A 26,031-nucleotide genomic window follows, 5' to 3' on the forward strand; every position below is an offset into this window, starting at 1 on the left:
TGAAATTTTAAACAAAAGTTCGTACTCAGAATATAAGGAAACATGGTCCTTGCAGCATGTCAAATTTCAACTCTGTAGTTGCATTTCTAGGACTTGTAAGCCTGGTGTTTAACAATCAGTACAAGTTTAGCAATCTACAATCTACATTAATAATCGACAAGTTTAACAATTTACATTAATTAACCTACAAGTTTAACAATCAATAATTCTCGAATTAATTAACGAATTTAATTTTTTTTATTTCATTGTATTCCGTAAACATTTTTCTACACACGTTTATAAATTTATTTTTCTAAGTCGTGCTTTTTGTGCAGCAGAACAAAATATAACGCTAAGTTGATCACCCAAAACAGCGTCAGCGGTCCTTACGACTTTTTAATATAGAGAAGCATACTAAGCAATTTGATGTTAAAATATCACCTTTAAAAAATAAAATAAAATGTAACTTATCACTATATAGTTTCAAGTCCTTTATATGTCATAAGCTAACTGAAAAATCCAGCCCCTTGTTGCCGACATATTGCAGTACACCTATCTAATCAGAAAAATCTTTAGTATTTTCTAAATTGTTTATGCTTTTTAAGTTTTTTATAATCAGCAAATATGCCTTTAGGCTAATTGAGAAAAGTGTGAAAAATCACTCGGTCAAAATGAATTTGATTAGGTTTATTGGAATAAACCTTTGCGAAGGCTATTTATAATAAGCATTTAATGATCTAGGCTTCTTGCTAATTGCCTTTATTAAATTAGGCAAAGAAAAGGCAATGAATTTTATGTTTACTAATTGTTCTAAAAACAGGGTTGGTAGGGCATTGGACCCACGTCGAAGAGATTGTGTGTTCGTAGTAAATGGTGACTGATGCACATTAAATCTGTTGGGTCACAATGTCCTCCACGCTCCCATAACGAATCAATATCTTTGGGGGTACTGATCCAGGAGCTCCCCTGTCTTCTAAATTGGGATTAAAATTACAAGGATGCGGAGTTGACCATTGGTAGTCGGAAACCCAGAATTGAGTCGGCTGTTCAACGACGGTTATAAAATAAAATAAAAACATATGGGATTGTTGCAATAAGCTTAAAAATTGCGAGACCGAGTAGAAAAAGCGGCTGTATGCAAATAGAGCTAACGACTTATGTTCGTTTTTGCTTTTTGATAATGGATATAGTGTTTTTTTTTGTATATGTTTGTTTTGTATTATGTTTGATCTATTTAGAAAGTAACAATAATTACTTGTCTTTGGCGATATATCAACTAATTTTCGACGTTTTATAATTTTGAATTAGAACAACTTCTTCAACTGAATTTTTTTTATTTTATTTATTTATTTTATTGTAACGCTATTGAAAAATTAAAAGAGACCAAATATTTCCTCACCTGAAGAGGAAGTAAAATTAAATATTAGAAACTACGAATCACATATTTCTACTGAAATACTTTTCGCAGTCCCACTCAAGGGGGCAACTACGGAACAATCTACTAATAGATTTCCTTTTATACATATACGCCCCCTTTTCCAATGGAAGCAAAGAACCGAGCGAAACATTCGGACGGGGTGAGGATAGATTCTTAGAAGAGACACTGGGACGGGGGGAATATTCGGAATCGAAATCATACTCACAGATCCATCCCAACTCAACTTTTCTCTCTGTCCCAGGTAACCTCCGCCCCCTGGCCAATCAGAGTGCTCGGTTCGGCCTCTTCATTCGTTCGTCTGCGCCTCGGCCCGCCGACCAATACTTTCTTCAGACCTAAAGTTCTTTTTTGATATCTCTTCCCGTCTCCTTCGCCCCCCTCTCCTTTAACTCCTTCCTTTTGACTTTACTTTCTTTTCGTTCTGTCTTAAGAATTCTTTCTTTCTATCTTGGTTTATATTCTGGTCACGTGGGATGGAGAAATGGAGAAAAAACAAGAATTTGAGCTGCTCGGCGAAAAGTTTTTTTCTCTCTTCCTTTCTGCAGGTATCAAAAAAAATGTTAGGCTTAAAAAATTACAAAAAAATGGATATATTTTTGTTGATTTCATACTTTTTTTTGTTTCATGTCACATCAAAAAATTTAACTGAATTGAACTAAAAAAAGAATTCTTTCTGCTTAAAGTTTTATTTTTATAGTTTTTTTCTTATAGAATTAGCTTTTTTCTTTTTTTTTGCTCCTTAGATTACCAAAAGACAAAATAAAATAATACTAGTTAAAAAAATAAGTATCGTAAATGATTATACTTCTAATTTAAGGATAACGTTTAACATAATCGTATTTGTTAAATAAATTTATGAATCTGGCAACATCAGGTGAAGAGACTTGCGGAGGACTCTGGGTTTGAGACTATCTTTTGTGATTCTGTAATGTTCTGAGCTCCATGGTGGATGTTAAGATCGCGCTCGTGTGTTCGTCTTGTAAACAAGTTTCATTACAATGTGGGAGCGTTCGTTAGAGCGGTATGGGTAGTATTTTTTTATTTTGTTATTTTTTTAAGTTAAATGATTTAAGTAAAAAAGGAATTAAAAAAAAATAAAATAAATAAAGATATTTTGCCGATTGGGAATTTTAAATAGATATTTATATTATCATTTAAATGAGAAAAGGGGACGATTAATTTTCTTTGTACCGAAAATTAAGACCATCAATAATAATAATTGTTTCTAAACTGTATGAGCTCTATTTTAACATTTTACCACCTGTATTTGACGCAATATTAGGCGATATAGTATTTTGTACCCCCAGTTTTTGACGTTTAAGTTCCAGTTTAGTTCTATCATTTCCTTTTGCTTTTGACGAATCATTTTTTTCTTTACGCCTTGCCAGAATATTAGTAAATAGCAAAGATTAATTTCATGCAAAGAGCAAGATTAAATTGTTTGCAGGATTAAATGCAAAGAGAGATAGATTGTATGTTAACAAAGAGAGATAAAAAAGCAAGTAGCATTTAAATAGGCAAGAGGACAATCTAAAGCTTATGAAGGTAATAATAAAATAATTTTAAAAAGATAATGAAAACGTAATAAATTGTTAATTTAAATGACAAAATTAAAAAAAAAAACTGTTACACAATGCCAAAAAAGTTATTGAATTTTTGCGTACTAAGACGTTTAAAAATAGACTTATTTATAATTATTATTGAAAATAAACTTAAAAATGTAAAAACAGGTACTTTTTATTTCTTTGAAATAGCCCAACTGTAAATGAGATTTTTTATTTGACGATTTACATCTTCCAATTCAATTTCCAATTTACATCTTCCAATCAATATTAAATAAAATAAAGAAAAAGGGTCATTCAAATGTCGGCAAGCATGTTTTTGTGAATTTTGCATGAAACGAAATTAACGTTTTTAATTCATCTTATAAAATTTTGAAACTCACTGAAGAAATCATTTTTCTCATTTTCTTCCCCCAACTTTTTCTTAACAATTTTCCAATAGTTTTCCTTTTCCCCATTTGAAAAATAAGGGAATTTTCTTAAAGGGATTAAAATGAATATAAGGGGATCTTACTTAATCAGTGTTCATACCCTCCTTTCCATTGTCAGCAAAAAAATAAGCAAATAACAACCTCTCCTACACGTGCGTTCGTAATGTTTGATCGGCCTAAAGTAATAACTTATTATTAACATTACATTTTCACATGAGTTCAACTGATTGCAGAGTTTAATTAGTCAGAATCTGGAATCAGCTGAATTGCGCTAAAATTAAACGATATTGCGTAATGATAAAATGGTGCAACAAACAAAGTCTGATGTGAAATAAAAAAGGATGAAAAGGAAAAAATACTGGTCTATCTCGGAGTCTTAGGATCCGTGTTCAATTTTATATTTTCTGATGTCAATTTTTGTATAAATTACCTTTGGGCAGACAAATTTCTTCAATAAATGCAAACATTTTTGAGTCCTTTTAATAGCAATGGAAATGCGATCAAATTAAATAGTAATAGATACCAATAAAAGATTTAAAAAAATTTCACTGTTCTCCCGATTAACGAATTTAGAACCCCTTGCTCCCCAATGGAAAATTTTAATTCCAACGAATAAAAAAGGTCATTCGGAGAAATAAAGTTTTTTCATTCGACTTTGTAATTAATTTAGTTGTGACCGCCAAATCTTGAATATTCATTACAGTCTTGAATATTAATTACATAAAAATCCGATCAATTAGTCAGAAGTTATTCTTTTTTGATTGAACACTTTAACATATTTTCTATTCATGTAATCAACTTTAATAAAGTATTTGAAATCTTATTTTATAATCGCTGTTGAAAAGTCGACCCGATCCTGAGTTTACGATAATGTTCAACTCCGTAGCCATGTGATTTTGAACACAACCTTAAAGACAAGGGAACTCCTGGATCAGGCACATAAATTATTGTTATTAATTTCATTATTATTATTATATTGTTATCTTAATAGTTATCTTAATGACGAAGAAATTTCTGAAGATACTTTGAATTAGTATTTAAATTAGAAAAGTGAAATTTTTACTACAGATTGGAGATAATAAGCAGGTAAAACAATTAATTAAATATAAAAACTAAAGAAATTGTAAACAATGCTTTGAATTACATAAGTGTGGATGCAATTTTTTTAAACATTATTTAAAACCAAATTTTAATACAATTTTCTCTTTAATCTTTTACGTAATAATCCTTTAATAATTAAAATTTTAATGAATCCCTATAATCCTCCTCCCTCCTCCACTGCAAACCAAATCAATTCCTGTTGTAAATTGTTTTTTATTTATTTACTGCTTATTAATTGTATCAGTTTCTTTTACATTAATTCCTTATAAACAAAACTAATTAGTGAAACGATTTTTCTTAAAAGAGAAATAATATTTATTTATAATTAGCATTAAAATAATTCTACTCGTAGTTCTTCCTATGCTATGTTGAAGAGAAGGTGGCTTAGATTGTATTCTAAATAAGTATGGCGCCATCTATTGGTTATAACGTTTTTCAAAGAGTTGTCAAGAAATTGTATTATTGTAATTATTTTACAATTTAGTCGTTCACAATCAACTAACTTTTTTGAGCGCGATTTTGTGATTTTTATGCAGCCTTAGTTTTAAAATGTAAGAACAATGATGTCCCGTTACTTAAATATAAATTTAATCAGAAAAAAAAAAAACTTTCAACTCAAATTTTTATTTATTTAAACCAATAAATCCAATTTGAAAGCAATGTGTATTTAATTTTTTAAAAATGTTTTTAATTTAATTTTCTACAATTTAAAAGCTTTTTTTTGGAAAAAAATTGAACTTTACGTTTTTAAGGAATGGCAAGTTAAGCAGAAATTAAACGAATACGTACAAATTTTCATTTCACAATTTTTCACAATTACACAGAAAAAAAGTCTTAAAATGGAAAAAATACTTATTGTGAAAAGGAAAATTTAATTTTAAAATTTATTTCGAAATTTTTTCTTGAAATGGTTCAAAATTTGAAAATTCTGAAAAACATGGTGTTAGATGTTTTTTACTTTTCCGAAGAAGAAAATTAACCAACCTATTATTTCCATAAAGTTTTATGGTTTTGAAAAAAAATTACTCAAAATACTTTCGTTTCTCTAGTTGTAAACATTTTAACAGCGATTCGTCATACTACTAAGCATATTTACGAACTTTTTATATATTTTTTTATGTAGAAGTTAAATGATTTGTTAAAAAAAAAAACTTAATTAAAAAATTGTTAAAGAAACATTATTTATAAGTTTTTAATTAATTTTTCATTAATTTTAATTTTTTATACCTATTTTTATATAAAAGAAGTTAAATGGTTTGTTGAATTAAGAACTTATTAAAAAATTGCAATTAAAACATTATTTATAAATTTTTAATTAATTTCTTATTAATATTTATTTACTTTTCTATCTACTGTAATTTATTGCAATTATATACTTATTTCGGAGAAAGTCTTTCAGTATATAACAAGACTGTTACTTGATGGCGCCTGGAGTATTTTCTTTTTTCCTCCATTCAAAACTTTAATTCATTTATTTTAAATAAAATGAATACATTAAAGCTGTGTTTTTCAAAAGTAGAAATAAATTGTTATTTTTTGTTTAACAGCCCCTAACCCCAATTCAAGAAATTATTTTAAAAATTGCATTAATAATTATTAATTCTAAAGGAACATGTACTTCCTTATATGTGGCAGGACCGTTTATTTGTTCGATTAAAAAATGGCAAATTTGTTCCCATATTTGAATCCGAAGTTAGCTTCTCTTTTGAATTGAGTTTAAATTTACAACAATACCGTGCTGAATGTTTTAATGTAGTTTAAAATCCGCTACACGAATGAGTTATGTTATTCAAAGGTGCTAAAAGGCTAACGTACTGAGTAGACATTATTATTCGGAATATTTATTTTGATTTAAAATTCTTAATGAATATTTAAGTTAATATTGATACAGTAGTCTATAGCACGTTTACACATCACATATTAAGTTTACAGTACTTAGTACTATGTATTGCATTTGCAAAGTACTCTACAATACGTTTACCTAGTCCCTATTTTACGTTTATTTATTTTTTTACATCTTGTTTTTTTTTCTCTCAGCACATTTTACCATATCTTCGCATTGATAATTAATAAGAGATATGACGTTAAAGTTTTGTGAAATATTTTTAAATCTCAGTTTTAAAAATAATAAGGTTTCACCAAAAATATATTGACAGTCTTTTTATAATTTTAAAAGTTCATAAATATGGTTCAAATATTAAATAGACATAATTATTGACTGATACTAATTCAATACTATATTTAATTATGTAAATTTTATAACTTAGTTAGAAAAAAAAACAAAATTTATTAATTTGTTATTAAATTATGGTACGAAATTTTAATGTACGATTTATGAAAATATTAACGATAATGGCAAAATTTTTGTCACTCTAATTAATTAATAACATAAACTTATTTCAAATAAACCTTCACTAATTAAAAAAATGCTTACAATTTACTTACAATTTACAAGTACTTACAATTTACAAGTACTTACTTACAACTTACTTACAATTTTCAATTAAAAAAAAGGTGAATATTTTTTTAAAAATATCCATCCCTGTTTTACGTTTACTTATTTTTCTACGACTAGTTTTTTTTCTCAGCGCATTTTATCATATCTTTGTATTGATAATTAATGAGAAATATGATGTTAAAGTTTTTGTAAAATATTTTAAAATATCAGTTTCAAAAATAATAAAATTTTACCAAAAACATATTGACAGTCTTTTTATTGTAATAATAAAGTTCATAACTATGATTCTGGTTCAAATATTAAGGGAAAATAATTTTTAGTTGCGATGAATTCAATAGTATATTTAACGATTTAAATTTAATAATTTAGTTTAAAAAAAAAAAACAAAATTTATGAATTCGTTATTAAATTATGATATGAAATTTCAATGTACGATTTAGGAAAATATTTGATAAAATATTAACGATAATGGCAACATTTTTGTCACTTTAATTAATTAATAACCTTAACTTATCTCAAATAAACATTTAACTAATTAAAAAAAATGCTTACAATTTATCAAAGAGAAAAAAATACGAATAATTTTATTTAATAATTGATCTTATCTTTGATTAAAATTGCTAAGAATTATGCGTAAACTCTTTTTAGAAACAAAACAGTCATCAAAATTTGAATGACGCCATTTTTCCAAAAAAGATAATGAAATTTCAATTGTGATATAAAATTTCAATGTACGATTTATGAAAATTTTTGATAAAATATTAACGATAATGGCAAAATTTTTGTCCCTCTAAGTAATTAATAACCTAAACTCATTTCAAATAAACATTTAACTAATTAAAAAAAAATCTTCAAATTTATCGAAGAGGAAAAAAAATTTGAATAATTTTACTTAATATTTGATCTTATCTTTAATTAAAAGTGCTTAGAATTATGAATAAAATCTTCTTGGAAACAAAACAGTCATCAAAATTTGAATAACGCCATTTTCCCAAAAACGATAACAACAAAATTCGCTGACGTACTTTGACGCATTTGCAGTCCAGCACCAAAAATGATTCAACATTAGGATTCAAACCATGGGGAAACCTCTTTCAGAAAACTGTAGTTTTTCAACCTCAAAGAGTCCATCTGAGGGATATAAAGACAGTTATCTGTTTTGCATGATTCCCAATTCTCAACTCTCTTTTTCTGGAAAACGTTGTCTCCATGCAAATATATCGTTTGATCCTTGACGTAATCCCGTCCTTCAAGTCCTTTGAGTTAAAGGATCGTCGATTCCGAGAGATATTTCTTTTACGCGTCTTTTCGTTCTGAAGGTTGCTACTTTCCATCTTTTCGGAAAAGGCTTTGCCCATCCAGAATACGCTTTAGGATTCCCAGATTTTTATGCAAATGTTGCTCATCCGCGAAAACGCATTTAAAATCGAATTTCGAGACGAGGATATGAAACCATCGTTTTATGCATCTTTTTTACCCAAGCAGACTTAAATGGCAAGAAGAAAGCCTTTTACATAGTCTCGTGTTAAAAGTTGTTTTGAAAAAGAACATTATTCCTCAGTTGGTACACTGGAAAAAAAAATCTGGATTATTACGGAAAAGTTTTGTCAGCAGAGATAATCTGTATGCAGAGAAGAAAAAATCACGTTGACAAAAATTTCCTTCAACCTACGGAAAATATCTGCTCACACCAAATATTTTCCGTTTGTCGGGGTACGGCATAATGTTTTGTATGATGGAAGCTGTATACCCTCTGGTTTGCACATTTCTAAAACTTCAAAAATTTTGATTTTTTTAAATTATTCCATTTTTTACGTGATTTTTTTATAAATTTCCCATACTCAAGTTCCGAAGTACGATTCGAACCAGGGACCTTCTTGGTAAGAAGCAAACTCCTTGACCATCATCCAAACTAACCTCAATAAAATTTTAATCAAATGGTTTAGATTTTTTCCCGAATTGGAATTTTATTCATGAATTTTTTAATCCATACAAGGTACAGCAACAAACAAAAATTGAGCAATTTAATTTCTCTAGATAGGGGATGCATCTATTGGATGACAGTAACAAAATAGAGGAAACATATATGGTATAGACCAGTGATTCCCAATGTGGTCTATATCGACCCCCAGAGGTCAAAGACAAGTGGTCCATGTCAAGTGAAAAAAAATTGGGGGTTCATGAATGAAAATGGGGGTCAATGATAGTGGATCTCATATAAGCAGGTGGCGACTTTAATTTTGGCATTTCATGAATGGAATAATCAACGTACACAGATAGTACCCATTTCCTTGCATTATACTACCTTATAATATAAAGAAATATATCTATCCACATTCTACATAATTTATAAAAGAAGCTATGAAGTAAACATTGTACTAAAATTTAAGTTATTAGGATTATTTCTGATATATGAAACCGAATTATAATGAACTAGCAGTTGCCTGCAGCTTCGCCCGCGTACGTTTTTATTTTCTCTGCGTGTAAGGATTTACTTTGTAACAAAACAGTATTTTTCCGGAGTAAATTGTAGCCTAACCTGTGTCAACTCTTTTGCTAGCTAGACCTCAAATTTTATCTGTGCACAAGATCACGGAGATTTGTTGCTTAGTTTTTACGTGAAAACGTAATAAACTGACCGACAATACATTACTACGGTTTTGTATATACAGACTTATTTCCGCAATTATAATATTAGTAGCGGAGTAGGGGTTTTATAGAGCACTATTTTATTCCATTTACACATTATTTAAATTAAATTAGCATGCTTCATTTTATGATAACAATAAAATAAATTAGTAGGAATCTAAATTTTGCAGCATTAAAGCAAGTTAATATTTTTAAGAACTTATTCTTAGCCAATTTGAAACCTATTACTTGATTGAAAACATCATTCGCTTCAAAAATAAGCAAATATAAAATAACAGTCGACATGTTTCAAGTGCTTCAAAAAATAGGCACCCATTTTCAAGAGTTGCCAAACGCGAATGTAAAGAAACAAAAATGATTATAAAAAAAAAATGTCTCAAAAATGGCTACCAATTTTTGAAACGCTTAAACAAATATGAAATAACAATCAACATGTTTCAAGCACTTCAAACAATAGGACCCCATTTTCAAGAGTTGCTAAACGTGAATGTACAGAAACAAAAATGATTTTAAAAAAAAAGAAAGTCTCGAAAATGACTGACCATTTTTGAAACGCTTGAAACATGTCGACTGTTATTTCACATTTGTTTATTTCTGAAACGATTGAAGTTTTTAATCAGGTAGCATTTTTCCGCTTCAGTCTTCTGGGTTTATTTATTTAAAATTAGAAATCTATTTTATTTGTCCACAAAATAATCAACCGCTTGCGTGGGGTGTTAGGAAATTTTCTAAAGCATTTTCACTTCCCTTCCGAACAAATACACTTCCTTGATGACAAGTGCAAAAATCTACTCTTATCTCAAGAGATGAGAAACGCAGTTATTAACTTAAAGGTGAATTGAACAAAAGCCTCGAGGTGGAATGCGATCTCAAATTTAAATCCCTTTTCAAAAATGAAATTTTCTTAAACCCGACCTGTCATTACATGCTCTGCCTTGTTATTATATTTATAGAAGGGGGGAAGGAGGAACCAAAAAGATTGAAAATGGTAGAATTTTCACTCAGTCTCAGACGATTCTTTAAGATGGATAGAATCTTGAAATTGCTCCCATCACCAAAACACAAGATTTGATTCAATTACTTCTATGTCACTTGACAAGCGCAACTCGTCTTCAGGAAAAAGGAAAAGCCTTCCAGAATATTCGAATAAATCGGAGAACATACCAGCGCGTTCTGTCTTTATATTAGTATTAGCTTTAATTTTCTAATATGGGGTGGGGGGGAGGGGCAGAAACAACTCGCAATACTTTCGTTTTAATTCGGCAGGAGACTTCTCTTGAGCCATTTCTTTGCGTTTAAACTCATTTGCGAAATTCCCGTCCCCCCATTCGAACTACGTGTTGTTCGAAAGGTTTTCCGATAATTACGTCAAATTCGCAACCGTCACGTTTTACCGTTGAAGCAAACCTGTAACCGAGGCGCAGTTCATAAAATTTGCAGAGTCAACTCGAAAGGATGATTCGATCCTGTTCCAGTGTCCCATCACCCCCCCCCCTTCTCTTCGAACGTTCTATACAGGGATGTAATCACTCCCAGTTTGCTGTACGAAATGCTTAATAGTCCGCCAATAAAAGCATCCAGGATCTTTTACTCGAAGTTTTACGTGCAAAAAGCGAACGTGCATTATATGGGGGTTGAAATACGTGCACGCGCATGGTTGATGAAGGGGATACATTCGATGCAAAGGGAAGGAAGAAATGTTCTTTCTGCATCGAATTAGAACCAAGTTGGTCATCTCGAATGCATAGCATCAGTGTTTGTAGCTTGTAAAATAAACTTTTACGATATATTCTATTGCCAACCAATATAAGAAGCAGGATAGCAATGGATCAAAATAAAGACCCAACACAGACTATCGCTGGAGCAGTAAAGAATATATTAATCTTTATTTGCATGCAAGCACCTTATGGCAATTCCATGGCTGTGAATATTTGAGAATCTAAAGCTGAATTGATACCAATATTCAGTTTTGAAATATTTTTCAAAGTGCCCCAAGGCATTTCTGGAGAATTTAAAGCTGAATTGATACTAATAATCAATTCTGAAATAATTTTCGTAGCTGTTATGATATTTTGTAATTTATTTTTAAATTAAAATGGTGCCTGGTGTTAATTATTGTGCTCCCATTGAAATGAAGATTGACTGTTAAGTTGTATTTAAGATTCAGTGTTGTTTTGGCAATAATCACTTTTAAAAATAGGTTTCACAATTCGAGTTGTTATGTTTAAAGTAACTTATTTAGTTTTATGATGTTTAAGCATAAAGTTTTCGGTTAATTGACTAAATAGTTTATATTATTAAGAATGAAACGTGATTTTTTATAGTTTTTCAATTCATTTTGTGCAGAGGATACGAAATCGGACTCAAAAACATTTGAATAAGCCAAATTTTTTTTGTTGTCAGATTTAGATTTTTTACCCTCAAAATATCGGTAGTAGCCGCAATTATTTTCGGTTTTTTAACGTATTTTGTCATATCTCAAGATGTTTTTAAGCGATTTAAAAAGTTCCTGCATACAATTATAAAATTCGCAAGATAATTAATTTTTTATTTTTTTTTTTTGCTTACGATTTCCCTTTTCTTTTAAATAACGCTCGAAAAATCTTTGATCCGTAATGTATACAAATTTTTGCATCATTTTAAAAAATGTAATTTTGTAAGTCAAAATACAAAATTTCAACGAATGGATCTAATAGTTCTTGAGAAATCAAATTTTAAACATACGACATTTTAATTTAAAATTCAATTTATCGGGAGCTATTTAAACAATATACAAAATTTGTTTAGCTTACAATTCAAAAATTTTCGATTATTATTAAATAAAATATTAATAAATAATGAATATGCATTGAAAATTATTACTTTTTCTGTATGATAATCTATAGATTAACGCATTTAATAGCTTAAAACAAAATTTTTTCAGTTTGTTTAAAAAGTTCTCGAGATATGGCGAAATACGCAAAAATTAAAATTAACATTAAGGGGTCCAAAATTTGGAGTGCTCTCATGGCAAAACTATTGGGATCATATTTCCCAGATTGCGCTACTCCCTACCTTTTAGGGATCAAGAAACCAAATCCGTCAAAGAAAAAAATGTTTTTTTAGAGAAAGTATGTTTTTGTATCTGATTTCATAACTTAAAATATTGTCTGCACATATTAATTTGCATATTTGAGGTCACCCCCTCGAACCATTGGAATTGAGTCCTAGAACGTGAAGACATCCGATCATTAGATCAAAAATTATTCTAAGTAGTTCATTTTTTTTTTACTGTTTACAGCTTTTGAATATTTTTTTTGGTTTTAAGGGAATTTGTTTACAATTAGAGGCAATTAAATTTTTCATAAATTGCAGGAACGACTAGATCCATAGATTGTAGGAACAAATAATTCTACAAATAATTTTTTTTTTTATTCTTTTACTATTTCCACACACTTGAATGCTTCTTTTTTCTTTTTTCAATTCACCTGTTGAACTTTGGATGGAAAAAAAGAACTTTTTTTACGAGATTGACAAATCAGTTTTAGAATTTTTAAAAAGTTTAAAAAGTCTATTCCGTCAAATCTTGTGTCATTCTTATTCTATACTTTGCGAACCAACAATCCAAGAAGACAAGTGGCACGCGGACGGTTAGACAAAATCCGTCCTTGTTTCTCCTACAACAGATAAGTACGCAACAGATGTCGCGCTATGATTAATTATTCTCAGCAAAGGAAAATTTTTGTAAAAATTCACCGACTCCGTTATTAATCGATTTATAATTCGGTTCCCAAATTAATCTTGTCCCTATGATATATGGGTCCTCTTCCTTAATCCTTGTGAAACGCGAGTCAACTTTTATTTTTGTGGGTGGAGGCTGTGTTAAGGTTGGGGGGTGGTGTTATCTACCAGGGCCTATCGAACGGTTAAAGTGAAATTAAGCGTGGGACTCGGAGAAATATGTTTGAGAATAGGCCGTGCGGAAAACTGACAATAGGTTAATGAATGATACCGATCGTTGTGGAAGCACCCGAGAAAAATTACTCCAAATACCATGGAAGAGCAATTTCAGATTTAGAAGGTAGAATAAGTGGGTTTGGACATCATTGCTTAGTCAGTTGTTAAAATGTTCGAAATTTTTTGAAACATGGTTTAATACAGTGTTTCCTTTCCGAAGCGTGCTTCATTCTGTAGCAAACGATATAAAATATCATCACTGTTTAAACTTATCGAGGGAGGTTATACCACTGGGGTCAGCCGAACTGTTAGGAATAAAAAATAAAGGTCACGAGAATCTAGATAAGTTTATGGACCGTTTACTAATTATATTTAATTTTATATCAATCTATTTTTGTACTCTGTTTTAAGGTTGTGCGAGCTAAATGGGCATGGTTAATGGGTATATGTAAGAATTCTTCTAGGAGAAAATTGAATTTTGTATGTAATTTAACAGATTTTATACAATTAACGTTGAAATTAAACATTTATCAACTTGTATATCAGTGATATATGTCTTTTTTTCGTTGCGGGAGGGGTTTTTATTCTGAAGTATTGAGAATAAACTACCGAATAAATGCACAAAACGATCAGATACAATATTGAATTAATCTAAAATTAATATTTATTCTATGAACTTTTTAAGTAAATTGGATCAAAATTAAGAGCGGTCATATGAAAAGAAAAGTATGAGAAAAAGAAAAAGAAATTTAATAAGTCTATGAGTCAATCAAAAAGTAGTTAAGGGTAAATAGAGTGTTCGCCTTCAAATGAGGTGAACACTGTTCGAATTCTAGCGATGACTGGCTGATAGGAATTCCACACCCGGCTCGCACTGACCACAGTGCTGACGTAAAATATCCTCAATAATGGACGGATCATGGGTTAGAGTTCCTTGCCGTCAGGCTAATCATGGGAGGTTTTTGTGGATTTCCTTTCCATGTAACGCAAATGCGGGTTAGTTCCATCAAAAAGTTCTCCACGAAAGTTAGTTTGTCCAAATGCTCGATCCAGAGTTCCCTTATCTTTTGGTTTGGGTACGAAATTACAAGGCTACGGTGCTCATACTTGACCAGCTCCCTTGTTTTCTGGATCGGTTTTAAAATTGCAAGGCTACGGAGTTGAGCTCTGGTAGTCGTAAACCCATATAGGGTCTGAGTTTCAACGACGGTTTTAAAATGAATATAAAATGCTGGATCTCGAATTTCATTCGTCTTCCGGGTTGGGGTGAAAATCACAAGGCTCTGAAGTTGAACACTGATATAACAACAAATTCAATCCATATGGGTTTCTTCACGCCATTGATAAAAAATAAAATGCATCAAAAGCAAAAGCTCAGAAAATTACCCTCCAAAAAATCATTGCCACAAATATCAAAAATACGCTTAAATCTGCGCATATAAAGAGGCCTCATTTTTAAAAGGCATTATTTCAGGCGCAATGTTTTTTTCTTCCTTCCCTTACCTCAACCCCTTTATACAATCTGAGATATATAAAAAAGAAAAAGTGTGCAAAATCCAACAAACGACGCAGAACATCAACAATAATGACGTATCAAAATGCGATCTCCGTGATCAGCTCACAAGAAGTCATCCTTTCTTCTATTACACGCATATCTCGCAAGAGCAAAAAGCAGATATATGAACGTAGAAAGCAGATATATGCATGCAAATAGCCCTATTCCAACCCTTTTCTTTCCCTTGAATTACGACTGAGCCAAAACGATTCGAGGATGTGCAATAAACCGCGAATAATAACCTCTTCATCCCTTTTTTCTCTGCTCTCCGCCCTTGAAAATATTTCGGCACCCCTCCATTTTCGTCTTATTTTACCCCTTTCCCCTTCAATTTTTTTTTCTTCATCTGCTTTTCTAAATCATTGCAATTCTCAGATTCTTAAGTTGGGTAGGATTTCAAAAAAACCCGAGAAAGAAAAAAAAAAAATTTTCTTTTTTATGCTTTAAAGAAATAAATCGGCTTTTTAAAGGATATTTGTCGAGTGTTATGTAGCGTGAGAGCTTGAAAGCTTCAAACTTTGGCTTTCCACCAATTGCTCATTCCACCTCGTCTAACTCATAAATATATAGGTGCGAAAGATTTGTCGAATGAAAATTACATTTGAGATAAATTATTAATTAAAAAATGATTTTTGTACTCGCTTTTTTTCATATACTATTATTTAATTTGTTATATCAGGTAAGCGCAATAACGAACTTGGATAGCCTTCAAATCAGTGTCTGTAACTACATTTTCATTTTGTTTATAATTACGCTTTTAAAACAAGCTTTTGTAAAATTCAGCAATTTAAAATTCAACAGAAATAGAAAATGAAAAATATTTATCTACTAAAAAGCATAGTTGAAAGTCACCAGTCAGTAAAAATTCAACAGTGATAGAAATAAAACAGATTTAAGTTAAATACTACATGTTTTATCTTATTCCTTCGTCGGCATTTTTATTATTCATTTTTACCATGATATCTAAACTACTTATCTGTTTTGCAGTTAAAGCCTCCTGGATCACTTAAGTTGTGATGTTTCATAAGATTAAATTTAAATAATGAGCAGGCATGTTTAGAAACGGTTACGATTACGATTAGAACGGTTTTCAACCACATTGTAAGTTCAGTCATGACTATACAATGTGGTTGAAAATGCAAAGAGCGACCACAAGAGAGGTTATCTGCTTTGTTAAACTATCTTGGACACAAACGGATGGATTGGATGCAGTGAGGTCCTCGCTTGGTCCTCCAAATCTTCTGAATTGTTGCCCCTAGAAATTTTTTTTCTTCAGATTTTTAGAATTAAATCATTGACGAGACTCCCATCGAATCACCAAAAAAGTGTAGAAGCACCCGAATCCCGTCGCAGCTGCAGACGCTAATTACATGGCAGGAATCTTCAAACATTTGTCCTCACTCCATCACTAATGCAAAACCAGAATTACAGATCATGGTCGAGCATTAGAACAGTTTCAATAATAAAATTTTTAGTTTTCTATTATGTTTTGAAGTTATACTTCTTACGCGACTTCCAACAAGGTTGCGTTAAACGTTTAACGCTGCATTTTTATTGGGCGGGAAATCACGTGGTAGGATCCAGTTTTCCCTCATTCATTTCCATATTGTTTTGGTTCTAAATAGCATAAAAATAATAAAAGTATTGTTTTTCTATAAATATTTTTTTAGTTTGTTTTGATACACATATAATTTAATAGGGTAGTACTTTTCATTTTCAAATTTAGTGGATAACAATTCGCGATCGCAACGAACTATAGGGGGCGTTGTTGTATGAGACGCATACCTGCGATTTCTATATGAACCGTCATTCAGTTACTCTGGAGACGTCTTTAATGTAGCGTGTAGCATTGTAACGTTCCTTCTTTAATGTGGCTTATTAAATTTAAAAAAGAAAAATTTTTGATATCCTTTCTTGTACAACCGAAAACGAGATGGTATCTCTTTTTTTTTTTAAAGAAGGAACATCCAAAACACATCTGAAAAATATTTGTAAATAAACAGAAAAAAATATGTATCTTCTTATTAGAGTTAAAACCTAATGCCTGGGAAATAGTTTTACTAAATTTAATGATATAACCTGAAAGGCTTATTTAAACTTTACATTCCATAGTTTTAAAAATCATATTACTTCAAACATTAAAATAAGCAAAAAGTATACATAAGCTTCATAATTTTATGTAATTTAATTTTGTAAATAAAGTTTTTTGACAAGTAATTTTATCAAAAAATTTTAAGTTTTAATAAAAATCATTATTTAGAAACTAAAAAACGTAAAGTAAAGAATGCTTACGATACAAAACAAACAAACAAAAAAAAACAATTCTAAAAATTCATTATATTTAAATAAACGACTTTCATGTTTTTTCTTTTTTGATTCATAATCGGAAGTAGAAAACCATTCCATAGAAAACTATCATCAAGAAAAAAACTACTTAAAAGTAAAATTTTTTATTTTATAAAAATTAACACTTACCTGCTTTAAAAATCAGAAGTATTCCAAAATGATTTGTTCTTCAATTTTTGTTACCATTTTTAGTGCTACGAAAATGCGTCTTTGGGATTTGCCAAAAATAGAACAAGATGCAATTTTATTTTTTCTGGAGCGAAATATTTTGCCCATTGTCCACCGAAATCCGATAAACTACTCTGATTTTAAATAAAGTGTTTCGTTTTATGATTTGTCACAAAAATTTTAGGTGTAGATTGGCGGCACTTAAAAACAGCCAAATCTGTAGCTGTTGTGGCGTTAATACAAGTACCGAATTTTTATTCATACTTTTCTGAATCATATTACTTGAAACATTAGAATATGCAAGAAGTATACATAAACACATAATGTTACACCATTTATGTTTTCAAAAAAAGTATTTTGACAACAATTTTTATCAAAAAAATATAAACTATAAAACGGAAAATAAAGAATTCTTAGGATAAAAAACGATTTTAAGAATTCTTTACATTGAAATAAAAACTTTCATATACTTTCTTTTCTTATACTTCTTAATCAGACATAAGAAACTATACTGTAGAGAACTATCATCAAATAAGAAAAAAAAAATTTACAAGCTAATTTTTTTATTATAAAAATCATAACACTTACCTTCTTTATAAATCCGTAGAGTTCCAAATGAAATGTTCTTCGTTTGAAAGTTTTATTTTCAAATAATATGTGCATAGATTATCCCTTTATTACTTTTAGATAACATACCACACATCAAAATTTTATAATTGTAAGATCTCGATATGAATTTGAATATGTAGCTTAAAAACAGAACAGCTGAATTCTAGTTGAAATTATCTATTCTTTCAAAACTAAGAAATACTTACCAAGAAAACGATAAAAAAATTTATTAATCATCAGCACAAATGACACTATTTCAAGTAATTTGGTTGATTCTTTATTGTTGTTTTCCGAATTATATAGATACAGAAATATATACTGTTCTATAACAAAGAAGAATTCTATAACTATTGCAGTTCTTGACGTTCTGAATTCACATTTCTTTATTGGAATGACGAAAGCAATGTTGACTTCATTTTAATTTGTAATGAATTGAAGACAGAAAAAATTATTTTACCGTAATATACACATCTGTAACAGCAAATGATCATGAAATTGTAAGTTATGTTGTTGGTAATAGAAAGGTTAAAATTATTGAGAAATTGTTCTTCAAATGCTTGGCGTGTTCTGCTTCAATGTTTGGCATGTTCTGGTTAGTTTTTTCAAGTTCTTCAACTCTTCTTTAGGGAAATGTTGATTTTTATTTGCTGCTAAGAAAATAGCGTCCGCCATGGCCGATGATTTGGATGGAACTAAATGAAAACGTGATAAATTAATGTCTGATATTTACAGGCTCCCGATAGAGGGCGTACTCGAGCGTTGCGATCGCGAATTGTAAAAAATTTGTGAAAACAATCCCACGGACAATGCAATGGATTTAAGGTTATGTCAAGGTACATCTCTTGTGAATATCAATTCATTGTTAGGTTTTCTCTTCTGAAATTACATTATGACGCATTCACATACATTATTAATACAAATATATTTTCCAGGGCGAGACGATGTGGCAACCACAAGCACTTCCACTGGTTCAAGAGGTGCACGAGGGAAAAATGCACAGTATTACCGTGATTACAGAGCACGGAAGCGAGCGTAGCAGGAAAAAGATTCGAACTAGTGATCCTTCTACGACTGCTGATTCTTCTACAATTAACGTCGCAGGTTGCGAAGTTTAACTTCTTCCGCGCGGAGGGACTCCACGCACTATTTATTTTTTATGTATTCTCCAGTTTCACAAAGCAGGTACCCAGAGCTGCGATGGCTCAGGGTATAGAGCGTTCGCCTTCCAATGAGGTGAACCGGATTCGAATCCCAGCAATGGCTAGTCGATATGAATACGCATCCGGCTTGCATCGACCACAGCGCTGACGTGAAATATCCTCAGTGGTAGACGGATCATGGGTTAGAGTCCCTTTGACGTCAGGCTAACAGTGGGAGGTTCTCGTGGTCTTCCTCTCCACGTAACGCAAATGTGGATTAGGTGCATCAAAAAGTCCTCCACGAAGGTAAATTTCTCCCAATATTCGATCCAGGAGTTCCCTTGTCTTCTGTATTGGGTTCAAAATTACAAGACTACTGAGTTGACATTAGTAGTCGTAAACCCATAAAATTGGGTCTGCTGTTCAACGACCGTTAAAAAGCAAAACAAAAATAAAGCCGATGCCCACTCGCTGCTCTCTCTTTGCTTACCAACTGCATTTTGAGGAGAAAGTTGTTTCCTTTGGCACGTTCTATCAATCTTATTCTACCTTAGAGTTGTGATTGTTAGTGTTAGGTTCCATCATACTCAATGAAAAACTATTTGTGATAATAATATTAGTTTCAAAGAGGATTTGTAAGCAAATGGTAGCTTTGAATAAATGAATAGTCCCAAGAAACTGAAGCAGAAAGATATACTTGATTATACAAAACTTCGTTTGCTTCAAAAAATACAGAGATGGAAAAAAGTCTACGTGTTTCGTGCTCTCAAATTTAGGCGACCGTTCTCAAGACTCACCAGACGTGTATGAGAAAAAAACAAAAGTGATTTGAAACAGAAAATGTAATGTTGTCAATGCTTCAAATCACTTTTGATTTCCTTCTTCACGTTTGGCGAGTCTTAAAAAAGAGCGCCCAGTTATGAGCGCTCGAAACATGTCGACGTTTATTACCATCTTCATATTTTTTAAAACAAGTAAAGGTTTATAATACTAATTAAATAAGAGTTTATTTATTTCATTAACAATAATGCAATAAACAGTTTGTATTCCGAGCTGATATAATGCGTATTAACAATAATGGTTCGCATGAATCCAAAAACTTAGATAAAATAAAGTACTGATACGTGAGCCAAAAGGTTAATGTTACTTGCGGTACTCAAATTCGCTATGCGCCTACAATAACTATATATCATGAATTTTAAATATAGAATATATTAAATTTCTAAATAAATACCGCGTTATACAAATAATTCTTTAAACTATTAAATACCTATTCCTGCACTTGAAAAAAATTCTCATGCCTCGGACAAAACACAATTATTTCATTAAATATCCTATAAATATAAAAGATCAACAACCATGAGCAAAATTTCAGATAACTTTCGAAACTAATACAGACAAGAAATAAAAACCATTATAATATCAGTGCAGCAAACATAAAGGCAAAAAGGTTGACAATACCAAATCCCTCGGTCGAGTATTAGAAAACGACCCCTACGACCTTCTGTCTGTCCTTCTGTACAAGATAAGTCTCCAATTTCGAAGGAATTAAGGGTGGAACGCTTGTAGAAAGGGTTTGGTGGAAAAAGCCTGGGCAATCAATTTTTTCCTTCTTTTCGCTTCCGTATAGTTGGCATGGTATTAGGCTAAATTATGATCTATTTCTCGCCACGTTGACGGGGTTTTATCGTCGCAGTAAAACAATGCCGCCCTTAAATCTCCCCCGATGGCACGAAATGGTTTATTGCCTGCCCAGATGATCGGTCAGTTCCATATGCCTAGTGTTTGTGAGATGGACATTGGACGGCGTGGTCTAATGGGTTTCAGAGTCCGATAAGGGAATGGTTTGATGTATTTTAGGGAAGTCTTTGATATGTAGTGTTCTATTATATTCAATATATAAAGCTTAATGTCGTAATGGAACATATATATAACTATAGACTTTCATTTCCATTGTCAGGATGGACTAGAAAATAACAGTGTATTTGAGATATATTATACTTAGTTTCATCAGTGGACTGATTATTGAATTTCCTTAAACTCGAGAGCCTACTGATGCCCGAAAATTCTGAGAAATGTTATAAAGAAGTCATCGGTGTAAATAAAATTGATTTATTTTTAATTAATATTTGCTTATAATTAACTAATTTAGCGTCTTGAATACGAATGACCGCTCACTATAACTTTGATTGATCTAATCAAACAAATCTGTTATAAAGTGAATGGAATTTTTTTTCTTCTTTTTGGTTCTTTGTCTGCTCCATTAATCGGGCTTCCTGACTACAAAAAAAACTGATTTTATATTCCTGTTTGGTAACGTTGAGAAGCATGAAGTTCAATTTAATAAAATGCCGTAAGCAAAACTTTATTGCATGCCTTTAAAACCCTTGAAAAAGAAGCAAAGCAACAAGACTGCTGCGATTTTATTTATGTTTATTTTATCCCCAGTGTAAACATCTGCCATTTTTGTATACTCGTAGAAGGCTCTTTCAAAAAAAAAAAATAATCAGCACTTGTTTCGAGAAAAAGAAATTTTAAAACCATGATGAGTACCGTTTATATCGTGGTTCAACATAATGCTTTTTCAAATCATTGCATCTAAGCTTCCAGAATGGCCGGATAATGCAGGACAGGAAGTGAATCTTTTGTTCATATTTTCATATAGAGCAAAAATTCTAATGACTCAGTCCTCCAATGACTGAAGCTATTATGGCAGAGAATGTTTGATGGCATGGACAGACATCAGGTTGGATGACAGCATACTCCACGTCTTTGGCAGTCTACTGATGCCATTCTTCTAATGTCTAATGAGGTGCTAAGCACAGTGTCTAATGAGAGGTATAGAACCAGTCACATTTTCAAATTTGGAGTCATATATTTCCTTTTTTAGATGTATAATTGGTTGTGATTCTATTTAAATGGACGACAATTCTATCGAAAGTTAAGGATTTCTTCAAAGGGATTAGCCACTAGAGTTTTAGATTTGAACTTTAAAGGGCATGCTTGGAATGTTCTAGAGAGGATGAAGGCGATTTGCAATTTTTCTTTGACAATTACCTAGGGTTTGAAAACTGTGTTGCTAAAAGAACAGGAAAATCTACCATAATATCCACCAAACGAATAGGAATCGGAAATACCACAGGAACTCCTAAACTCTCTTATTTCCAGCAGGAAATCACGGTTTGAAACTTATATATCTGTGAGTTTGGGCTAAATCTGAATTAGCCCTTAGTTTTTCATGTCTTTACTTATTTTTTTAAATAAATTTTACAAAATAACAGATTCAAATTTGGTGTGGTATCAACAAGATAATGTTCATAATAAACAACGAGAAAATATTTTTTTGACCTCCAATAAAAAAGAAGTCAAGAATTGAAAACAACTTATAGGCAATATTTGCGAATAAACATGGTTCTTATTTTATATCTTTATTTCTTTTATAAGTATCTGAATTTCATTATTAATAATTGAGCTTCAGTTTATAAAAAACTTCGCCTCCATTGATAAAACGTGATTTAAATAGGTTTCGGAGATCCTTATAGGTCTGCAAAACTTGTTTTTTATCAGGTTTCTCTCAAGTGAAGAAGCTTGAAAACAACGTTCAGATCTGGTACAGTCTGGGGACCAATTATTCCAGACCAATGAAGAGTCTCGAAGACCAATCTAACCCACCCTCCTGTCACATGGCTAGTATGGGTTCTTCAAGTTTATTTACTTATTGGAGAAATGTTTAGATCTTCAGGACTATTATGTTTAAAAGTAACTATGTTGGTATGTAGCATTTGGTGAAACGTTCGTTATCTTTTTGAATGTTTATGAGAGGTTTGAATTTTTCCAAATGCACGAAGTTACATTGTTAATGTCATTTGTTACATTCTGAATTCTTTGTAAAAAAATTGAACGATTCTCAAGGGAGTATTTCTTAAACATCAAATACTTTGTATTTGCTGTAAAAGATGACTTTTAAATTAGCAAATTTAAATAGCTTTCTCTTCCAAAGAGCTTCAGAAGGTAAAAATTTTATGTGGGGAAAAAATGTTAGATAATAAGAGGCAAGGTATGCTTATATCACTTTTAATCTCTTGGCAGATTGCGGATGGGGCACATGAGAGGTATGGAGATCGTGCTCGACGGCTCTAGAACCTACGCAGATTGCAGGCACTGCCCAGGTGCTCAGCTGGATCCGAGGCATCTCTTCAACTGTATCTCTGCTGCCTCGACTCTCTTCAACATCGACCTCAACTGCTGCTATGACACCCTTTATACCGAAAAAGTCGGAGATGTGGCCAGGGCTGTGCTCCATGCCTTCGGTCCCATTTGACTTGTACTTTAACTTTTCTGCACTTGTCAAACGACAACAACAACAATTTCTTGGCTCACAAACAATATGCGATGATCCAACCCAATATTTCTTTTTCTTTTTGCCTGATAAAGTATTTTGTTCTAGACATTTTAAGAACAAATTTATGACAGTTTACTTTCTTCCATTAATAAATTTCTACTGGGTTAGTGTAGATCACAACTAGAGCACTCGACAAGGGCAGAGCATCTGATACGGGTGCCAGAGGTTCGAATATCAGAAATGGTTGGCTGAATTATGTATTTTCGGCCTGTACTGTCCCAATCACTTTACTGGCATATGCCACTAATAGCAATTAACGAATCATAGTAGTTAATTTGTCGCCAGAACCTTAGGGGAGTTTCCTCTCATCTAAAGCGTATGTGAGTTAGAGTTTCTGGAAAAGAATTGCATTTGGCAATACTTTAATCAATCTGAATATCCAGTATGGATCGGCTGCCTTTTCGTCTTGTGAGTTAAGTTCGCAATTACAAGAATACGATATCATTAAAGTCTACTTCTTGGGTTGGTAGTAATAAAGTAAAAATAAGAAATAAATTTGCAAATAGAGCTCAAGGCAGTGTCTGTAGAAAACAAAAGTTGAAAGGCAAATCATCTAAGAGGTTGGAAGTTACAAAATATTTATAAGGAGGCCATGTGATTATCCTTATTTTTATCTGTCTTATTTCATGAAATGAACTAAAAACTTCGTTCTTTTGGAATCTTTTGTCCACGTGATGCATCTTTACTGTTCGTATAAGCTTCATACACTAATTATCTTCAACCTTGTCTTCCAAATTATTTTCTTGTAGTTTGCACGAATCCTTCTCGGTTGAATTTACTTAGAATGAGCTTATTTATTTATTTATTTAAAATGAAATGTTTCTTCGGTTTTCTTTTTTTTTAATTCTCGCTTGTTTACAAAAATACAGGGTGCTCCAAAATTATCTTTACAACTTACCTTACAAATTATCTTACAGACTGGAAGTGCTTCGGGCCACCAATGGTGCGCATGTTGAAGTGTACTAAACAAAACTTTATTAGTTGCAGTAATACATGCAAAAGACAGAATATAAATATCTTGTTTATTTTCGAAGTTATGAATTTTTGAAGTTGTAAAGAGAATTTTGGAACACCCTGCATTATTCACAGTAAAAAAAAAAAAAAAAAAAAAAAAAAAAAAAAAAAAAAAAAAAAAAAGCTTTTAGTTATCAAAGTGCGGTATTACTTTATTCTTATGTTCTTTATTCTTATGTTTAAAAAATAATGAGCAAATTGGAGGGGAATTTATGTTATTTTTTCAACCTATGTCAGTTGTGATTAAAATTACACAAATCAAAAGTAAAAATTTTAAATTTCAACTTCGATTTAAATAAAAAAGACAAGGAAGAAAGAAGGAGAAGAGAACAAAGACTGAATTTTACAGATGATAAAATTACCAACACTTTATAAAAACACAAAACCAGCAAACTACAAAAATTTCACTTGATCAAAGTTAATCAAAACAGGATCAAATCAACTCCCTAATGACTTATTTCCAGTCCCTAAAATTTCCGGTTTAAATCTGTTACCAAAACATCAAATGAAATAAAGAAAGATTAACCCACAGCACACTTTTAATCCAATTCCGATTCCATGTTGTTGAGGATGGAAAAAAAAAAAGAAAGAGTTCGAAAATCCCGATGTCTTAGAAACATTCTAGAACAGCAAAAGCTGTGCAAACACGGATGCCCCATTTGACGGTGAAATGTTTCAAAGGTGATAAGAACAAAACACGGTGACAATGGTTATGGCTCAAATTCCAATGATCTACCGATGGTTCTTAAATGGTGGACACATAATACTAAGAATTATACCCGGATAGTACGCTTGCCTGCAAAACGCAAGATAAGAACAGGAGGGCATTCTAGTGGGGTGGTTTTATTTCTGGTTCGCAATGACATGGTTTCGTTTCTCTTCTCCCCCCTTTTCTATTCTGAAGATGTTCGTGTTATGTTTTTTTTTTCTTCCTCCAAACCCCTTTCTGTTTCTGCTTTTCTGTTCTTCTTCTTTCTTTTTTAATTAGGCGTGAACACGGAATGTTTGTTCGTAGGAACCCATTAAGTCTGGCGTAATTTTAAACTCGTCCAGACACGATTCTTAGGTGGTATGTTAAAAAACCTAAAAATGAAAAAAGCACGCGAAAAGCGTTTGCAGTTATCATAATGATTTAGAATAAATGTGGTTTTAAATGTGATTGTATAATAATAATATATAATAATTAGTTATGTAATTTGTTAATTTCTCTAAACTATAGAATAAAAAAACTTTTATAAATAAAT

At 31.3% G+C, this 26,031-nt stretch overlaps 1 long non-coding RNA gene across 1 annotated transcript; it reads left to right on the top strand.

Moving 5' to 3' along the window:
* The first annotated feature begins 2,343 nt into the window (after positions 1–2,343).
* Positions 2,344–24,566, top strand: LOC139425487 (uncharacterized). Its single transcript, XR_011636686.2, has 2 exons — positions 2,344–2,438; positions 23,461–24,566. It is a non-coding gene; the product is annotated as an uncharacterized LOC139425487 (long non-coding RNA).
* The last annotated feature ends 1,465 nt before the right edge of the window (positions 24,567–26,031 follow it).

The sequence above is a fragment of the Parasteatoda tepidariorum genome, chromosome 1, assembly GCF_982258835.1.
Source record: "Parasteatoda tepidariorum strain Cologne lab strain chromosome 1, Ptep-v5.0, whole genome shotgun sequence".
NCBI lineage: Eukaryota > Metazoa > Arthropoda > Arachnida > Araneae > Theridiidae > Parasteatoda > Parasteatoda tepidariorum.